The sequence below is a fragment of the Rosa chinensis genome, unplaced genomic scaffold (assembly GCF_002994745.2).
Source record: "Rosa chinensis cultivar Old Blush unplaced genomic scaffold, RchiOBHm-V2 RchiOBHmChr0c13, whole genome shotgun sequence".
NCBI classification, from domain to species: domain Eukaryota; kingdom Viridiplantae; phylum Streptophyta; class Magnoliopsida; order Rosales; family Rosaceae; genus Rosa; species Rosa chinensis.
In genome coordinates, this window is record NW_020126827.1 from 225262 (window position 1) to 243834 (window position 18573).

At 38.8% G+C, this 18573-nt stretch overlaps 1 pseudogene; it reads right to left on the reverse strand.

Moving 5' to 3' along the window:
* LOC112181241 overlaps positions 1–9870 on the reverse strand; it is a 121858-nt pseudogene extending 111988 nt beyond the window's left edge.
* Between the last annotated feature and the right edge of the window lie 8703 nt (positions 9871–18573).

The following is an 18573-nucleotide window of genomic DNA, read 5'->3' on the forward strand; positions in this document are numbered from 1 at the left end:
CTAAACCCACTAGAGAGGCTCAACGTCGTCTCAACCCTCCAATGATGGAAGTAGTGAAGAAGGAGGTTATCAAACTCCTTGATTGTGGGGTAATCTACCCCATTTCAGACTCCAAGTGGGTCTCCCCAGTTCAGGTCGTGCCCAAGAAATCTGGGATCACTGTGGTGAAGAATGCTGAGAACGAACTGGTGCCCCAAAGGACAGTCACAGGCCACAGAGTGTGCATTGACTATAGGAGGCTCAACGCAACCACAAGGAAAGACCACTTTCCTCTGCCATTCATTGATCAGATGCTTGAGCGCCTAGCTGGACATGACTACTACTGCTTCCTGGATGGATACTCTGGTTACAACCAGATCGCAATTGCAAATGAAGATCAAGAGAAGACAACCTTCACTTGCCCCTTTGGAACGTTTGCTTATAGACGTATGCCCTTCGGACTTTGCAACGCTCCAGGTACTTTTCAGAGATGTATGGTAAGTATCTTTTCAGATTATATTGAGAAAATCATAGAGGTATTCATGGATGACTTTTCAGTTTTTGGAAAGAATTTTGATGATTGTCTTAGTAATCTGGAGATAATTCTGAAACGTTGCATGGAAACTAACCTTGTACTTAATTGGGAAAAATGCCATTTTATGGTTAAGCAAGGAATAGTTCTAGGACATATTGTCTCTACTAGGGGTATAGAGGTTGATAAAGCCAAGGTTGATATTGTGCGTCACTTACCCTCTCCCACTTCTGTGAGAGAGATTCGTTCTTTCCTTGGCCATGCAGGTTTTTACAGGAGGTTCATCAAGGACTTCTCCAAGATTTCGAGACCCTTATGTCAACTACTCCAGAAGGATGTGCCATTTAACTTTGACAAGGAGTGTCAAGAAGCTTTTGACAAGCTTAAGGAGTTGTTGACATCTGCCCCCATCATGTTACCTCCAGACTGGTCCTTGCCCTTTGAGTTGATGTGTGATGCCTCTGACTATGCAGTTGGAGCTGTTTTGGGGCAAAGGAAGGACAAGCTACCCTATGTCATCTACTACGCCTCAAGGACTCTCAATGATGCGCAGATGAACTATTCAACCACAGAGAAAGAGCTCCTGGCAGTTGTCTTTGCCCTTGAGAAGTTTCTCTCTTACTTACTTGGTACCAAAGTTAATATCTTTACTGACCATGCAGCTTTAAAATACTTGATGACCAAGAAGTAGGCGAAACCAAGGCTCATCAGATGGATCCTACTCTTGCAAGAATTTGACGTGGAAATCAAGGATAAGAAGGGTAGTGAAAACGTGGTAGCTGACCACTTGAGTCGCTTGGTGCATGCAGAAGATCATCTCCCTCTGGTGGAGACATTTCCAGATGAGCAACTCTTTGGACTTCAGGTAAGTGAACCATGGTATGCAGATATTGTGAATTACATTGTTTCTAGGAAGATTCCTGATACCATGTCACGTGCTCATAGAGATAGGCTTAAGAAAACTATTAAGCAATATGTTTGGGATGAACCTTATCTTTGGAAATATTGTTCTGATCAATTGATTAGAAGATGTGTGCCTGAACATGAACATAATGCTATACTTTCGTTTTGCCACTCTAAAGCATGTGGGGGTCACTTTGGGTCAAAGAAAACTGCATTAAAAGTGTTAGAGTCTGGGTTCTATTGGCCAACATTGTTTAGGGATGCACATGCCTATTGTTTAACTTGTGATAAGTGCCAAAGAACAGGAAACCTAGGTCCTAGAGATCAAATGCCCTTGACTAATATCATAACTGTTGAAATCTTTGATGTCTGGGGTATAGATTTCATGGGGCCTTTCCCATCATCTTGTGGGTTTCTCTATATCTTACTTGCAGTGGACTATGTTTCCAAATGGGTGGAAGCAAAGGCCACTAGAACTAATGACTCTAAGGTTGTTGCAGATTTTATCAAGTCTAATATCTTTAGCAGGTTTGGAATGCCTAGAGTTCTCATTAGTGATGGTGGATCCCATTTTTGTAATCGGACGATTGAGGCTCTCTTGAAGAGATATGATGTGACACATAAGGTTTCTACACCTTATCACCCCCAAACTAGTGGGCAAGCTGAGGTCTCTAACCGTCAGATTAAAGGGATATTGGAGAAGACTGTGAACCCTAACAGGAAGGACTGGTCTTTGCGTCTAGAGGATGCTCTTTGGGCCTACAGAACTGCATACAAAACTCCCATAGGTATGTCACCATATCGAACTGTCTATGGCAAACCTTGCCATTTACCTGTGGAGTTAGAGCATAGAGCTTGGTGGGCTGTGAAGCAGTTCAACATGGATATTGATGCAGCTGGGCTTCATAGGAAGTTGCAATTGCAAGAGTTAGAGGAGATTAGGAATGATGCCTTCGAAAGTGCTAAGATTTACAAGGATAAGACTAAGGCATTCCATGATAAAATGATTCGAAGAAAGACTTTTGTCGTGGGCCAAAAAGTTCTTCTCTTCCATTCTCGTCTAAAACTCTTCCCAGGTAAGCTTCGTTCTCGTTGGATTGGGCCTTTTGTTATCACTCATGTGTTTCCTCATGGAGCTGTGCAGATAAAGAGTGAACAAACAGGTAATGAGTTCAAGGTGAATGGGCATCGCTTGAAGCCTTACTATGAGGCATTTGTGGAACATGAAGTGGAGGTTGTACCCCTCCAAAACATTCCAAACCCTGAGGATTAAATGGAGGTACAAGTCTAGGCTGAAAGACTATAAACATTAAGCGCTGCTTGGGAGGCAACCCAATTCAGAAGTAGCTGTGGAGGAGTCATCAACGAAGATTTGTTTTATCTCTCCCTTTTACTTCTCCAATTTTTCTTTATTTTGGTAGTCATTTTCGTAATTCTCTACCCTATATGCTTAAGTGTTTCATTGCATGCTTATTCTTGATTACATTGAGGACAATGCAATATTTAAGTGTGGGGGAAGGGATTTACACTTTTGTTTTGAGTCATATATATTGAAAAATACAAAAAAAAAAAAAAGGTGAAAAATGTCAAAAAAATTTAAAAATTTTCGTTGCTTTTGTTTTTGTTTTGAGTCTTAGGATGCCCTTTCAACTGTCTAGGATGATTCTATATCTCTGAAATCATGACTAAAAGAGGATCACAAAATTGAGATGATTTAAACACGGTATTCTTTGGTTAATTGAGATATATGAAAAATATGTGCCTTGTAGTGGATATGGATTTTGAAACTTTGGTACAAAATATGAGCATGTTAAGATGAGTTTTGATTCATAAAGCACCTGTGAGATAATTGAGCCATGTCCCTTTTTCTTGGAGTGAAATGAAAAATATATTCTTATTTTCTTGGCGATGTTTTGATGATCTCATTATTCTTCCATCTTGATTGACTACTTGCCATAGATTAAGTTTGATAGACTAGAGAATGCTAGAATTCACTCTTGTGCTTGTTGAGACGTATATCAATACATGGCCCTGATTCTGGAAAGGATAGAGGCACCCTAGGAATTACCACCATTGCCAAATGAACTTGTGTCCCCAATTGTGCCCGTCGTGGGACCCCCCTAGATAAGCCCCTTTGAGCCTACATTAAGCCTTTTCATTCATCACCCTTAAAATCCTTAACCATGAAGCTTAGTATAGTTACAACCCTACCCTTTGTTCTAAGAACTTAGTGCAGCTATCTTTTGAGACATACTACGTGGGTTTGGTGCTAAGGATGAAAATTGAGAAGAGGTGAAAGTTCAAGTGTGGGGGTAGACTTGTCCATAAAGAAAAAAAAAATATGTGAAAGCCGTGAAAAATGAAAAGAAAAGAAAATTGTGTACGGCATAAAAAGAAAAGAAAGAAATATTTATGGATTTTAGTCCCCCATATGATGTCGCTTTTGTCGAGCGACCAATTTAACCCTGAAATGTCATTAGTAGTATAAAGTAAATAGGGATCGTTCTATTCCGGGGATTGAGGGTACACCTGTCATTGTCAAACAATTAAACAATTAAAATTAAAACAAAGTATAATATTTACAAAATATAGACATATTTACGAAAAGGGGGGAGTTTTTGGTTTTTGGTTTTAATTTCCGAAAATAAAATCTAAATCTAAGTTACCTAAATAATTAAAATGCAAAAACATAAAAATACAAATGGAATGCAAGAACAAAGATCAAAGTCGAAATTCATGATTAAAATTAATTCAAGTTCATCATTGTTCATCATAGTCATGCAAGAGGAGTTGATCATGTGAAACGTTCAAAAGCAAACAATTTCCCATATTTTACTTTCAATGCTAATTAACCTAAGCGAAAGCACCTAGATTAATTCTATCAAACATGCAATCAAACCCTAGAAAGCTAGTCAATCATGTCATGTTTAACGCATTAAACACCTAGAAAGGCTATCAACTCAAATGTGCAACTTAGTATGAAAAAGTCCACCTAATTGCAATCTTCTTTGATTAAATTCGGTTTTTGTACAAAACCTTTACTACTTATCGATTCAAGAACACAAAACCAAAAAGTTGATTCATGTTCTCAAATTCGTAGCAACATTCACATAAAAACCCTTAAATGTTTCGAACCATTCAAGATAATCATACAAAAGATTTCTATCATGCTGATACGCTCAAAGCAAGCATATAATTTAACCCTTTAAACATCATTAGTAGTATAAGCAAATAGGGATCGTTCTATTCCGGGGATTGAGGGTACACCTGTCAATGTAGGACAATATAAACAATTAAAATAAAACAAAGTATAATATTTACATAATATAAACACAATTTACGATTTAGGGGAGGTTTTAGGTTTTGGTTTTCGAAAATTAAAAGAAAGAATAAAACTAAGTATAAACAAAAACACAAATACAAGAATGATATGTAAGAAACAAAGATTAAAACCGATTTCATGATTAAATTCGAATACAAACCTACATTGTTCTTCCAAGTCATGTGAAAGGAGTTGATCATGTGAAACATTCGAAAGCAAACGATTTCCCATATTTTACTTTTCAACGCTAATTAATCTAAATGAAAGCACATAGATTAATCCTATCAAACATGTAATCAAACCCTAGAAAGCTAGTCAATCATACATGTTCAACGCAAGAAGTTCAAGGAAAGGCTATCAACTCAAGTGTACAACTTAGTATGAATAAGTTCACCTAATTGCAATCCTCTTCAATTGAATTCGATTTTTGTCCAAAACCTTTACTACTTTGATTCAAGTTTACACAAAACGAAAAGTCGATTTCATGTTCTTAAACCTAGCACCAATTATATCAAAACCCTAAGTGTTTCGAACCACATAAGATTAAAATACAAAAGTTATCTATAAAGCAAACTCAATCGAACAATCACACATAAGCAACTTTGGAATCACAACATAGAAATCGAAAATCCTTAATCAATCATAAATTTTCAGAATATAAACCTTGTTCAAACATAAACGTTAACTAGAACAACATCCAACGAAATCAAACAAGGAGAATCAAAAGTGATTACAAGAAAGAAGGTTGAATTACACCGTGAATGGAGAGATGGATGAATAACTCGAATGATGAACTAATGAAACTCGAAAGCAAGCTTCAAAGTACACGGCTTCAAGGTGGAATGGATGATGATGCTCACGGCCTAAGCTTGCTTCTTCCTTCCTTGCTTGAAAACGCCAAAAATTGCACTAGAGAATGGAGAGAGCTTCCGCGCGTAGAGAGAATTTTCTGAATTGTAAAGTGGTTCTTTGAAACGTCTAGGGTGAGTGTATATATAGGGAACGGCATGTCTTGGCTTCCAAGCCGTGAGTTTTCTGATTTATTTACCAAGGAATTAAATTAATAATTCCACATGCCTTCCACCAATGAGAAATTGCCAAGTAAGCCCTAGTGTGTCATCCAACCAATCATAAAACTCCAAGGAGATACCCTAATATATTCTTGCCGAAATTCCTTGAATATTTTCTGATTTTCTTCTTGATATTTCGGCCAAAACATGCTTAGGGTTTCTAGGAATGAACCTAGACGCAATTTGGTCTCTTTCTTGATTTCTTTCCTTAAACTCCACCCTAGAAAATCTCTTGCGTAATCTTTGATTCTTCCCTTGATTTTTCACGCCACTTTTGCCTCCTCCTTTTGATTTTCACGGCAATGCAACCCTAGGGTTTCCTCCATGCGTCACAAACCCTAATTCCATGGGCTTTTGATGGGCCTTGATCCATTTTGCCGAAAATCCATAGAGTTCTTGGGCCTCGTTGCTTCAACTTCAAGTCTTCTCATCTTCCAACGCAAAACTCATTATTTTTCCATTTCTTTTTCATGGTTGCGTTGGAAACTTGCTCGGAAAGCCTTCCTCCATTTCGCAGGGTTTCCTAGTTGGATTAGGAAAGCTTGTTTCTTCATTTCTGCTCAAATGTGTGGCCCAATTCTTCTCATATTCGTTCGTCTTGATGTTCGCAAGCTCCTCTTTCCATTCGTGCATTCATTTCCACTTTTTAGCTCGGAGGTCCTGAAAATAGAAACTAATATGAAAAATGGAAACTTACCTAATTTGAAAAATAGAAACTTTCTAAAATTGAGAAATGGAAAGTTTCTAAAAATGAAAAATAGAAACTTACTAAAAATGAAAAATAGAAACTTTCTAGAAATGAGAAATGAGAAATGAGAAATGAGAAATGAGAAATGAAGACAAAAATGGAAACTTTCTACAATAAGGAACTTTCCCAATCAAAGAATGGAAACTTTCCTAAACAGGGATTTTTCAAGGAAATGGCGCAGAAAAATGTAGGGAAATGCAGTTAAAACGTCGCATTAAAATGCTCCTATCAAATTCCCCCACACTTAGCTTTTGCTAGTCCCTTAGCAAAATCACAACACAGACACGACTACGACTCAACGAAAATTTAAAGACTTGACACATGACAGACTCTATTGCCCTTTAACTTTTTGTCTCAGCAATCTCCTACTTTCATAACACCAAGATTAGCACTTCACCAAGAATCAATGTTTAGGCATTCGAGAGTTAATTAAAACACATAAGTTACATATACACAAGTAGGACTTGGTTGGAACAATGGTGATGGTTTCTGTTAAGCATGTTTCAAACAAGTATGATTCAAATCCTCACAAAGTATATCCACTCTTTCTTCTCTCAGATTATGGCAATGCTTAAAAGCTTATACACTCAAGTATATGTGAAAGATAGCAAGTGTATCACATATTGCAAGAAACGAAAGCACATGTATAAATTTCTTTTAAAGATCTCATGAAGGACATCAACTACTTGCACAGATGGACCCAAGCCATAGGCTCAACTCTTGTAACTCATCTCCACATCAAGGGCTGTCCCATCTTAAGGATCAAGAAGGTCTTATTAAGGGTTGTAATGGGGCCATGGCTCAAGGTTTAAAGAAACGAAGGGTAAGGAATTTAACAAAGTGTCCTAAAAACCTAGCGGAGCTCATGCAAATGTAGAGAGACTCTTAGAAATTCACCAAGTATGCAAAAACGTCACTTTCCCATGGGGGCGTTATAAAGGGGCCTAATGTCTTCATGTTGGGCCCAAACTTCACTCTAAACTTCCTTTGGTTACTAATGAGTTGGACAAAGGCCAAATTTTTCTGTAATGGGCCTTCAAATCAAAGTAAACTCCAAACTCACCAAGTATGGGGGACTAAAATCCATAGATATTTCATCTTTTTCTTTCTTTTTGTTTTCTAGCCGTACACTTTTTCTTTTTCACTTTCTTTTTCTCGGCTTTTTCATACATTTTTCTCTTATGGACAAGTCTACCCCCACACTTGAGCTTTCACCTCTTCTTATTCTTCATTATGGACGCCAAAAATCTTCAAGTAAAGTCTCAGTTTAGCTCCACTAAGTTCTTAGAACAAAGGGTAGGGTTATAGCTATACTAAGTTTTAGGTTAAAGATTTTTAAGGGTGATGAAAGAAAAGGCTTAACGTAGGCTCAAAGGGGTTTATCTAAGGGAGTCCCACGACGGGCACAAATATGGACACAGGTTTATATGGCAATGGTGGTAGTTCCTAGGTTGCCTCTATCCTTTCCAGAATCAGGGCCATGTATTGATATAACGTCTCAACAAGCACAAGAGTGAATTCTAGCATTCTCTAGTCCATCAAACTTAATCTATGGCAAGTAGTCAATCAAATGAAAGAATAATGAGATTATCAAAACATCGCCAAGAAAATAAGAATATATTTTTCATTTCACTCCAAGAAAAAGGGACATGGCTCAAATATCTCACATGGGTTTTTATGAATCAAAACTCATCTTAACATGCTCATGTTCTGTACCAAAGTCACGAAATCCATATCCACTACAAGGCACACATTTTTCATATATCTCAATTAACCAAAGAATACCATTTAAAATCATCGCAATCTTGTGATCCTCTTTTAGCCGTAATTTCAGAGATATAGAATCATCCTAGACAGTTGAAAGGGCATCCTAAGACTCAAAACAAAATAACACAAGATAAAGACTCAATAGACGTTAACTAAGGACTAGGGTTATTTCCTTTCTCCTTTCGGTAACTCCTTTGGGATGTGACCAGGTAAGGAAGGGAACGATTTTGGCGGAGCTCAGCTCACTTGTTTAGCGAGGGACGAGACCCTTTGCTAGCACTTCTCGTATCCAAACCAAACCTAGACATCACACCTTAATAGATGCGCCTACGATGAAGAAATTATTTCACCCAAAACATGACTCAATGACTCCATAAAGCAACGAAATTTTGTTGATTTTTGACATTTTTCGATTTTTTTGTATTTTTCAATATATATGACTCAAGACAAAAGTGTAAATCCCTTCCCCCACACTTAAATATTGCATTGTCCTCAATGTAATCAATCATAAGCATGCAATGAACAAATAAGCATAAAGGATAGAGATTTACGAAAATGTCTACTAAGTTCAAAAAGAAAACATGAAAAGAAAGAGAAATAGGGAAGGAGGAATCAAATCTGCGTGTGTAGACTCCTTCACAGCTACTTCTGAATTGGGTTGCCTCCCAAGCAGCGCTTAATGTTTATAGTCTTTCAGCCTAGACTTGTACCTCCATTTAATCCTCATGTGGTGGAGCGTTTTGGAGGGGTACATCCTCCACTTCATCCTCCACAAATGTCTCATAGTATGGCTTGAGGCGATGGCCATTCACTTTGAACTCGTTACCTGTTTGTTCACTCTTTATCTGCACAGCTCCATGAGGAAACACATGAGTAATAACAAAAGGTCCAATCCAACGAGAACGAAGTTTACCTGGAAAGAGTTTAAGACGAGAATGGAATAAAAGAACTTTCTGTCCCACAACAAAAATCTTCCTACGAATCATCTTATCATGGAAGGCCTTAGTCTTGTCCTTGTAGATCTTGGCACTTTCGAAAGCATCATTCCTAATCTCCTCTAACTCTTGCAATTGTAGCTTCCTATGAAGCCCAGCCTCATCTAGATCCATGTTAAACTGCTTCACAGCCCACCAAGCTTTGTGCTCTAACTCCACAGGTAAATGGCACGGTTTGCCATAGACAATTCGATATGGGGACATACCTATGGGAGTTTTGTATGCAGTTCTGTAGGCCCACAAAGCATCCTCCAAACGCAAGGACCAATCCTTTCTGTTAGGGTTCACAGTCTTCTCCAATATTCCCTTGATTTGACGATTTGAGACTTCAGCTTGTCCACTTGTTTGGGGTGATAAGGTGTAGAAACCTTATGTGTTACATCATACTTCTTCAAGAGAGCCTCAATCGTTCGATTGCAAAAGTGGGAACCACCATCACTAATAAGAACTCTAGGCATGCCAAACCTGCTAAAGATGTTAGACTTGATGAAATCTGCAACAACCTTAGAGTCATTAGTTCGAGTGGCTTTTGCTTCCACCCATTTCGACACATAATCCACAGCAAGCAAGATATAGAGAAATCCAAAAGATGAAGGAAAAGGTCCCATGAAATCTATACCCCAGACATCAAATATTTCAACAGTTATGATATTGGATAAAGGCATTTGATCTCTAGAGCTTAGATTTCCTGTTCTTTGGCATCTATCACAAGTTAAACAATATGCATATGCATCCTTAAATAAGGTTGGCCAAAAGAACCCAGATTCCAACACTTTAAACGCAGTTTTCTTAGACCCAAAGTGACCTCCACATGCTTTAGAATGGCAAAAAGAAAGTATGGCATTATGTTCATGTTCAGGCACACATCTCCTAATCAATTGATCAGAGCAATATTTCCACAGATAAGGTTCATCCCAAACATATTGCTTAACAGTTTTCTTAAGCCTATCTCTATGAGCACGTGACATGGTATCAGGAATCTTCCTAGAAACAATGTAATTCACAATATCCGCATACCATGGTTCACTTACCTGGATTCCAAAGAGTTGTTCATCTGGAAACGTCTCCACCAAAGGGAGAGGGTCTTCTGCGTGCACCAAACGACTCAAGTGGTCAGCTACCACGTTCTCACTACCCTTCTTGTCCTTGATTTCAACGTCAAACTCTTGCAAGAGTAGGATCCATCTAATGAGCCTTGGTTTCGCCTCCTTCTTGGTCATCAAGTACTTCAAAGCTGCATGGTCAGTATAAATAATCACCTTGGTACCAAGTAAGTAGGAACGAAACTTCTCAAGGGCAAAAACAACTGCAAGGAGCTCTTTCTCTGTAGTTGAGTAGTTCAGTTGTGCATCATTCAGAGTCCTTGAGGCGTAGTAGATGGCATACGGTCGTTTGTCCTTCCTTTGCCCCAAAACAGCTCCAACTGCATAGTCAGAGGCGTCACACATCAACTCAAAGGGCAAGGACCAATCTGGAGGTAGCATGATAGGGGCAGACGTCAATAGCTCCTTGAGCTTGTCAAAGGCCTCTTGACACTCCTTGTCAAACACAAACGACACATCCTTTTGGAGTAGTTGGCATAGAGGTCTCGAAATCTTGGAGAAATCCTTGATAAATCTCCTGTAAAACCCTGCATGGCCAAGAAAAGAACGAATCTCTCTCACAGAAGTGGGAGAGGGTAAGTAACGCACAAGGTCCACCTTAGCTTTATCAACCTCAATTCCCCTAGAAGAGACAATATGTCCAGAACTATACCTTGTCTAACCATAAAATGACACTTTTCCCAATTTAGCACAAGGTTAGTTTCCACACAACGCTTTAAAATAATTTCCAGATTATTAAGACAATCATCAAAGCTTTTTCCAAAAACAGAAAAGTCATCCATGAATACCTCTATGATTTTCTCAATATAATCCGAAAATATACTTACCATACACCTTTGAAAGGTACCTGGGGCGTTGCATAGTCCAAAAGGCATACGACGATAAGCAAATGTTCCAAAGGGACAAGTGAATGTCGTCTTCTCTTGGTCTTCATTGGCTATGGCAATCTGATTGTACCCTGAGTAGCCATCCAAGAAGCAGTAGTAATCATGTCCAGCCAAACGCTCAAGCATCTGATCAATGAATGGAAGAGGAAAGTGATCTTTCCTTGTTGTTGCGTTGAGCTTCCTGTAGTCAATGCAAACTCTGTGGCCAGTAACTGTCCTTTGGGGTACCAATTCGTTTTCTGCATTCTTCACAACAGTCACTCCTGACTTCTTAGGTACAACTTGAACTGGGGACACCCATTTGGAGTCTGAAATGGGGTATATGACGCCACAATCTAGGAGTTTGATGACCTCCTTCTTCACAACTTCCATCATAGGAGGGTTGAGACGACGTTGAGCCTCTCTAGTGGGTTTTGTCCCCTCCTCAAGAAGTATCCTATGGACGCAAGTAGTAGGGCTTATTCCCTTGATATCCGCCAATGTCCATCCTATGGCGGTCTTGTGTTGCTTTAACATCTCCACCAATCTCTCCTCTTGAGACGAAGTAAGAGAGGAGGATACAATCACTGGTAAAGTCTCCTTGTCTCCTAAGTAGACATACTTCAAGTGGTCTGGTAAAGGTTTAAGTTCAAGTTCTGGTGCCTGGATCACTGAAGGTAAAGTCTTATTAGCAGATAACTGAATGGACAAGGGTGGAGGAGACTTACCTACAAAGGATGATGCCTCAAGGAAGGACACATTAGCAATGATTTCGTCCTCACATGTTTCCTTGAGCACATCTTCATGGAGTGTGACGCCATCTTTGGTGTATCCCACTCCTTGCTCCAGTGTGGTGACCAAAGTATCCTCATTCATGATATCAAACATTTCCTGTGCAAGGTTGTCCAGAATATCAATAGAAAAACAATCATGAACATCAAGAGGATACCTCATAGCTTCAAATATGTTGAAGCCAATAACGTCACCATCAAATTCCATGGTGAGAGAGCCATCATACACATCTATCTTGGTCCTGGCCGTCCTTAGGAAAGGGCGACCCAATAGCAATGGCGTTGAACTCACTGGGGAGTCTTCCATCTCCAACACATAGAAGTCAGCTGGAAAGAAAAGATGATTAACCTGCACAAGGACATCTTCCAACAAACCTCTAGGGTATGCATTAGACCTGTCAGCTAATGAATGATAACATTATTAGATTTAAGCTCACCTAGACCTAGGGTTTCATAAACAGAATAGGGCATGACGTTCACAGAAGCCCCTAAGTCTAACATAGCGTTCTCAAACCTAGAAGTACCAATAGTGCATGGAATAGTAAAACTTCCAGGGTCTTTGCATTTATGGGGTAGTTTCCTCTGAATCAAGGCAGAACATTTTCACTTACCTTTACTACCTCTTTCTCACCTTTTCTCCTCCTTGAGGTACAAAGCTCTTTCAAAAACTTAGCATACCTAGGCACTTGCTTGATAGCCTCAAGGAGGGGTAAATTTACTTGCACTTTCTTGAAAGTTTCCAAGATAGCTTGGTCACTTTCATCCTTCTTCGATATAGCAAATCTGCGTGGAAAGGGCATACAAGACGAAGAAGGGTTAGCAATAACCGAAGTATTCAAGTTAGAATCATTACCTTTTGGTTTCGGTTTTGCTCTAGAAGGTGAAGACGTCCTAGTCTCTTCCTTGGACGTTGCAGGGTCTTTTTCAAGGCTCATCTTGGTAGCTTCTTGTTCCTCCTCAACTTCAATGTTCACTTGAGCCTCTTTGGCTTTTTAGGTTGATCCACAAATACCCTTCCACTCCTAGTAGTCACCAAAGATGCATTCTCCACATTACCCTTTGGATTTCGTATGGTGTTACTAGGAGCTTCCCAGTCTCATGAATCTTGCTCATAAAATCCACAACTTGGCCCATTTGGTTCTTGAGATCCGCAATGTCTTTGGTGTGGGTCTGTTGTCCTTGAACCAAAGCTTGAGTAGAACTAGTGAGAGCTTCAAACATCTTATCATAGTTAACGCTCTGATTTGAACTCCCTGAAGCATGTTGATTTTGCATGTAGGGCCTTTGGAATGGTGGTCCTTGAGGTCCTTGAAAAGATTGTCCTTGAAATGGTGGCCCTTGAGGACGTTGGAAATTTCCTCCAAGGGGATTCTGAGTGTTTTCATTGTTTGTCCACTTGAAGTTGGGGTGGTCCCTCCATCCAGGATTGTAAGTGTTTGAGTAAGGATCATATCTTGGACGTTGAGGGCCCCCATGATTTCCTTGGTAACCTCCAATGGCGTTCAATGATTCCCATCCTCCACTCTCTGATAACTGAGGGCATTGATCAGTTACATGCCCTTGCATCGAACATACTCCACAAGCTTGCAATATTCCCTTGGCACTCACAACTTGATCCATGAGAAGGGTGAGTTTATTCAATCTATCCTCAATAACCGAAGTGCCTATCTCACCCACCTTTCTAGTTGTGAGGCCCACACCCTCGTATTGTTGGGCGTTCTTTGCTCTGTTCTCTATCATAGCTCGCCCTTCAGTAGGTGACTTGTCTACAAAGGCTCCCCCAGCTGCAGCATCTAGCATATCACATTCTAAGGGTAGGAGACCTTCATAGAAACAAGTTAGCAAGGTTTCTTCCTTCATCTGATGTTGAGGACATTGTGCAATCAAGGATGAAAACCTCTCATAATAAGCGGAATAAGATTCATCTTGAGCCTGCTTAATTCCACTTATCTTCTTCCGGAGTGTGATGATCTTTGAAGCTGGAAAGTACTTCTCTAAGAATGCCTTCATCATAGTGTTCCATGAAGTAATTCGTCCAGAAGGCAGTTCATAGAGCCAATCTTTTGCACGGTCAGCTAGAGAGAAGGGAAATGCCTTCATCTTAAGGATATTCTCATCCGCTCCTTGTGGTAACATGTTGATACACACGGATTGAAACTCCCTAAGATGCTTGTTGGCATCCTCCATATTGAGGCCATGGAACGTTGGAAGCCTATGAAGCAATCCACTTCTTAACTCAAAGTCAGCCGTCTTCCCTGGAGCAGGTGCAGGGTACACAATACTTGTAGGAAGTCCTTCTTGAACCACAGATGAAGAGAGTTCTCTAATGGAAGCCATTCTAACGTTTTCTTCAGGAGGTGGTGAACCAGGTGGTGAATTCTGAGGTGTAAGTGAGTTGGACGAAACACTAGGGGATACTGACCCTTCTGAAGGAAACAGCCTCCTCCCTTGATCGTTAACTGTGTATTCCTTGTATGTTGGAGAAGAGGGCTGTTTGTACTCAAGGAGTGAAGAATTCTTCAAACGAGCGATCCTTGCTTCAATTTCTTTAACTGTAGAAGGTCTAGAAGGCTCGGTCTGATAGGAGCATTTTAATGCGACGTTTTAACTGCATTTCCCTACACTTTTCTGCGCCATTTCCTTGAAAAATCCATGTTTGGGAAAGTTTCCATTCTTTGATTGGGAAAGTTCCTTATTGTAGAAAGTTTCCATTTTTGTCTTCATTTTTTCATTTCTCATTTCTCATTTCTCATTTTTCATTTCTCATTTCTGGAAAGTTTCTATTTTTCATTTTTAGTAAGTTTCTATTTTCATTTTTTAGAAAGTTTCTATTTTAAGTATAGTTTCTATTTTCAGGACCTCCGAGCTAGAAAGTGGAAATGAACGCACGAATGGAAAGAGGAGCTTGCGAACATCAAGACGAACGAACATGAGAGAAAATGGCCCACACATTTGAGCAGAAATGAAGAAACAAGCTTTCCTAGTCCAACCAGGAAATCCTACGAAATGGAGGAAGGCTTCCCTAGCAAGTTTCCAACGCAACCATGAAAAAGAAATGGAAAAATAATGTGTTTTGCGTTGGAAAATGAGAAGGCTTGAAGATGAAGCAACGAGGCCCAAGAACTCTTTGGATTTTCGGCAAATTGGATAATGGCCCATCAAAGCCCATGACACTAGGGTTTGTGACGCAAACCCTAGCCCTAAAGATATGTTTGCCGTGAAATTGCATGAGAGAAACAAGGAAGAGGCGTCCAAAAATCAGAAATAAAGAAGATTTTCTATGGAGATTTTCTAGGGTTATTTTTATGGAAATAAATCAAGAGATAAAACCCTAGAAGACCTAGCCGTCCAAGCCAAGAGGAAAACAAGGGGATGCCGTGCAAACCCTAGGGAATTCGGCAAGAGATAATGAAGAGAAAATAGGGTTTTGCCGTGAGGAAAAATCAGAAAAATAAAGAGATTTCGTGGAGATTTCTTAGGGAGCTTTTAAAGGAAAGAGAATATGTGTTGAACACAAAAAGCTCTCAAAGGAGTCTAGGTCATCCCCTTTATTCTCTAATATATTGTTGCCGAAATTGGTGTATAAAATCAGAAATTATCTACATATTTCGGCAAGAATTATTTAGGGAATTAATATTGGAATTTTGTGATTGGTTGCACCACCTCATAGGGCTTATGTGGCAAGAATTCATTGGAGGAAATTATGTGGAGGAAGCAAGCACATGCCGTGAACATCTCTAGGGTTTGGACGGCTTGGACACCTAGGGGCCGTCCCCTATATATTCCTACACTTTCTCAACGTCAAGGGTTCCGAATTTTCCACACTTTTGCGTTTATACTTTGAGAAAATAATTCAGAAATCTCTCTAGCCTAGCCGTGTTCTTCTCCATCCTCTAGGGCAACCACGAAGTTCAAGCAAGGCCAAGGAAGAAGAAGACAAGCCGTGCACACCATCCACCCTCCACCTTGAAGATTGCTTTCGAAATTCAAGAGACCACATCATCACTTCATTCATCTCATCTTCATCACGGTGTAATCCGATTCTCCTTGTACCTTTGCTTTGTATTTTCGTTGGTTTTGCCTTAGTTGACACATATGTATGAACAAGTATTGTTTTCTGAAATTTTATGATGAATTGTTAATTTTCAGATTCATATATTGCGATTTATGGTTGCTTTTGTGTGAGTGTTTGATTAAATTTGCATGATAGAAATCTTTTGTATGATTATCTTGAATGGTTCGAAACATTTAGGGTTCTTATGTGATTGTTGCTACGAATTTGAGAACATGAATCAACTTTTTGGTTTTGTGTTCTTGAATCGATAAGTAGTAAAGGTTTTGTACAAAAACCGAATTTAATCAAAGAAGATTGCAATTAGGTGGACTTTTTCATACTAAGTTGCACATTTGAGTTGATAGCCTTTCTAGGTGTTTATTGCGTTAAACATGACATGATTGACTAGCTTTCTAGGGCTTGATGCATGTTTGATAGAATTAATCTAGGTGCTTTCACTTAGGTTAATTAGCATTGAAAGTAAAATATGGGAAATTGTCTGCTTTTGAACGTTTCACATGATCAACTCCTCTTGCATGACTATGATGAACAATGATGAACTTGAATTAATTTTAATCATGAGTTTCGACTTTGATCTTTGTTCTTGCATTCCATTTGTATTTTTATGTTTTTGCATTTTAATTATTTAGGTAACTTAGATTTTATTTTCGGAAATTAAAACCAAAAACCAAAAACTCCCCCTTTTTCGTAAATATGTCTATATTTTGTAAATATTATACTTTGTTTTAATTTTAATTGTTTAATTGTTTGACAATGACAGGTGTACCCTCAATCCCCGGAATAGAACGATCCCTATTTACTTTATACTACTAATGACATTTCAGGGTTAAATTGGTCGCTCCAAAAGCGACATCAATTTTTGGCGCCGTTGCCGGGGATTGAAAAATCATTGCATATTGTGAATATTTGTTTGTATATTGTGACCGAAAAAAAAAAAAAAAAATTTACTTGTTAATTATTTTGTAATTGTCGAAAATTAGTAATTAATTACTTAGGTTGTATTTATATTGTTGAATACGAATTTTATTATAGGTTGTAAATTAAAGATGGAATAGGTGAAGTCGTGTTTATTAATATTGGCCTAAACCCCTTATTGGTACCTAGTCAGGTCCCTTAAGGTTGAGGGCGGCCTTTATTAACATTCATTGAACTGTCTTCACACTTAGGACCTTTTTATCCAAGTAAGTATAGCCTATGTGGGATGGTGTCTAGGAAGGGGACAACGTCATACGGTTCTTGATCAGAAGTGCGTGCAAATGAGCCTAAACCACAATGTGGGAGTAGCTCATGCCAAAATGGATTCTACCTCTGTGGTCGCCTCCCCTACCTGGCCATTTCAGTAAGGTTGCCCAAAGGATGTAGGAGGGACTTTGTGTCTAGACGACTATACTTGGGCCGCACGTCCTCTTGATTTACCGCTTGGAATTGAATTCGAAATCAATGGTATTTATAACAAAAGAAAATGTTGTGATTCACTAAGGTATATTGGATTAAACATAGTCTTGAAAAGGGTACTGTTTCAGTCCCATTGCACATCGAGACTCCCTGTTCCCGTACCTAAGTGTTGAAAATAATTGTAAAGAAAAGGAAAGAATAGAAGTAATTTTACTTAATTTCGTAAAAAAAAAAAAAAAAAAAAAAAAAAAAAAAAAAAAAAAAAAAAAAAAAAAAAAAAAAAAAATAATTAGATGTGAATAGTGACGTTTGTTTGTTTGTGTGAAAGTTTGTGTAAATGTGTCTAATCTTGTTAAACAAAGAAATGTAAAGAATTAATTATAAATATTGTTAATTCTTGATTATTATAAGTGTGTAAAATCGTATGAGTAGATAAGGGCCCTTTTGTTAATATTGGCCTTAACCCTTCATTAGTGCCTTTCTAAGGTCTTATGAGTTGAGGGCGGCTTTTATTAACATTTGGAGACTGTCTAACACATGAGTTCTTTTCAAGCTGAGTAAGGGGCATATAGGTGGTGTCTTAGGTTGAGACCCTGGGTGATGGGTTCAATTGGATCTCAGAGATACTATAGACCGTGCGTAAACCACAATGTGGGAGTAGCCAATAGGGGCCTAAACCTCAATGAGGGAGTAGCCTCCGTAGTGTCACCAAAATGAGTCCTCCCTCTCACTTACCTCTTAATCTGGCCATCTAGCCTTCTGAAACAAAGGGAAGTGACTTATGTCTAGGCGACTATCCCTAGATCGTATCTCACCAATAGTAGTGGTTTCTATTGGGCTCGACTTACAACTTGTAATCAATTGAGATATTAACTTTATTTTGTAAAGATAATAAGATACTTGAACATAACCTCCACTTGTAAATTGTGTTGTTTTGTACATTTTATAAACTTCTTACGTGGTTTATTTGTGAAAAGATTGTGGATAGTTTGTAATTTTACTTCTCTTTATACTTGTATAAATCATA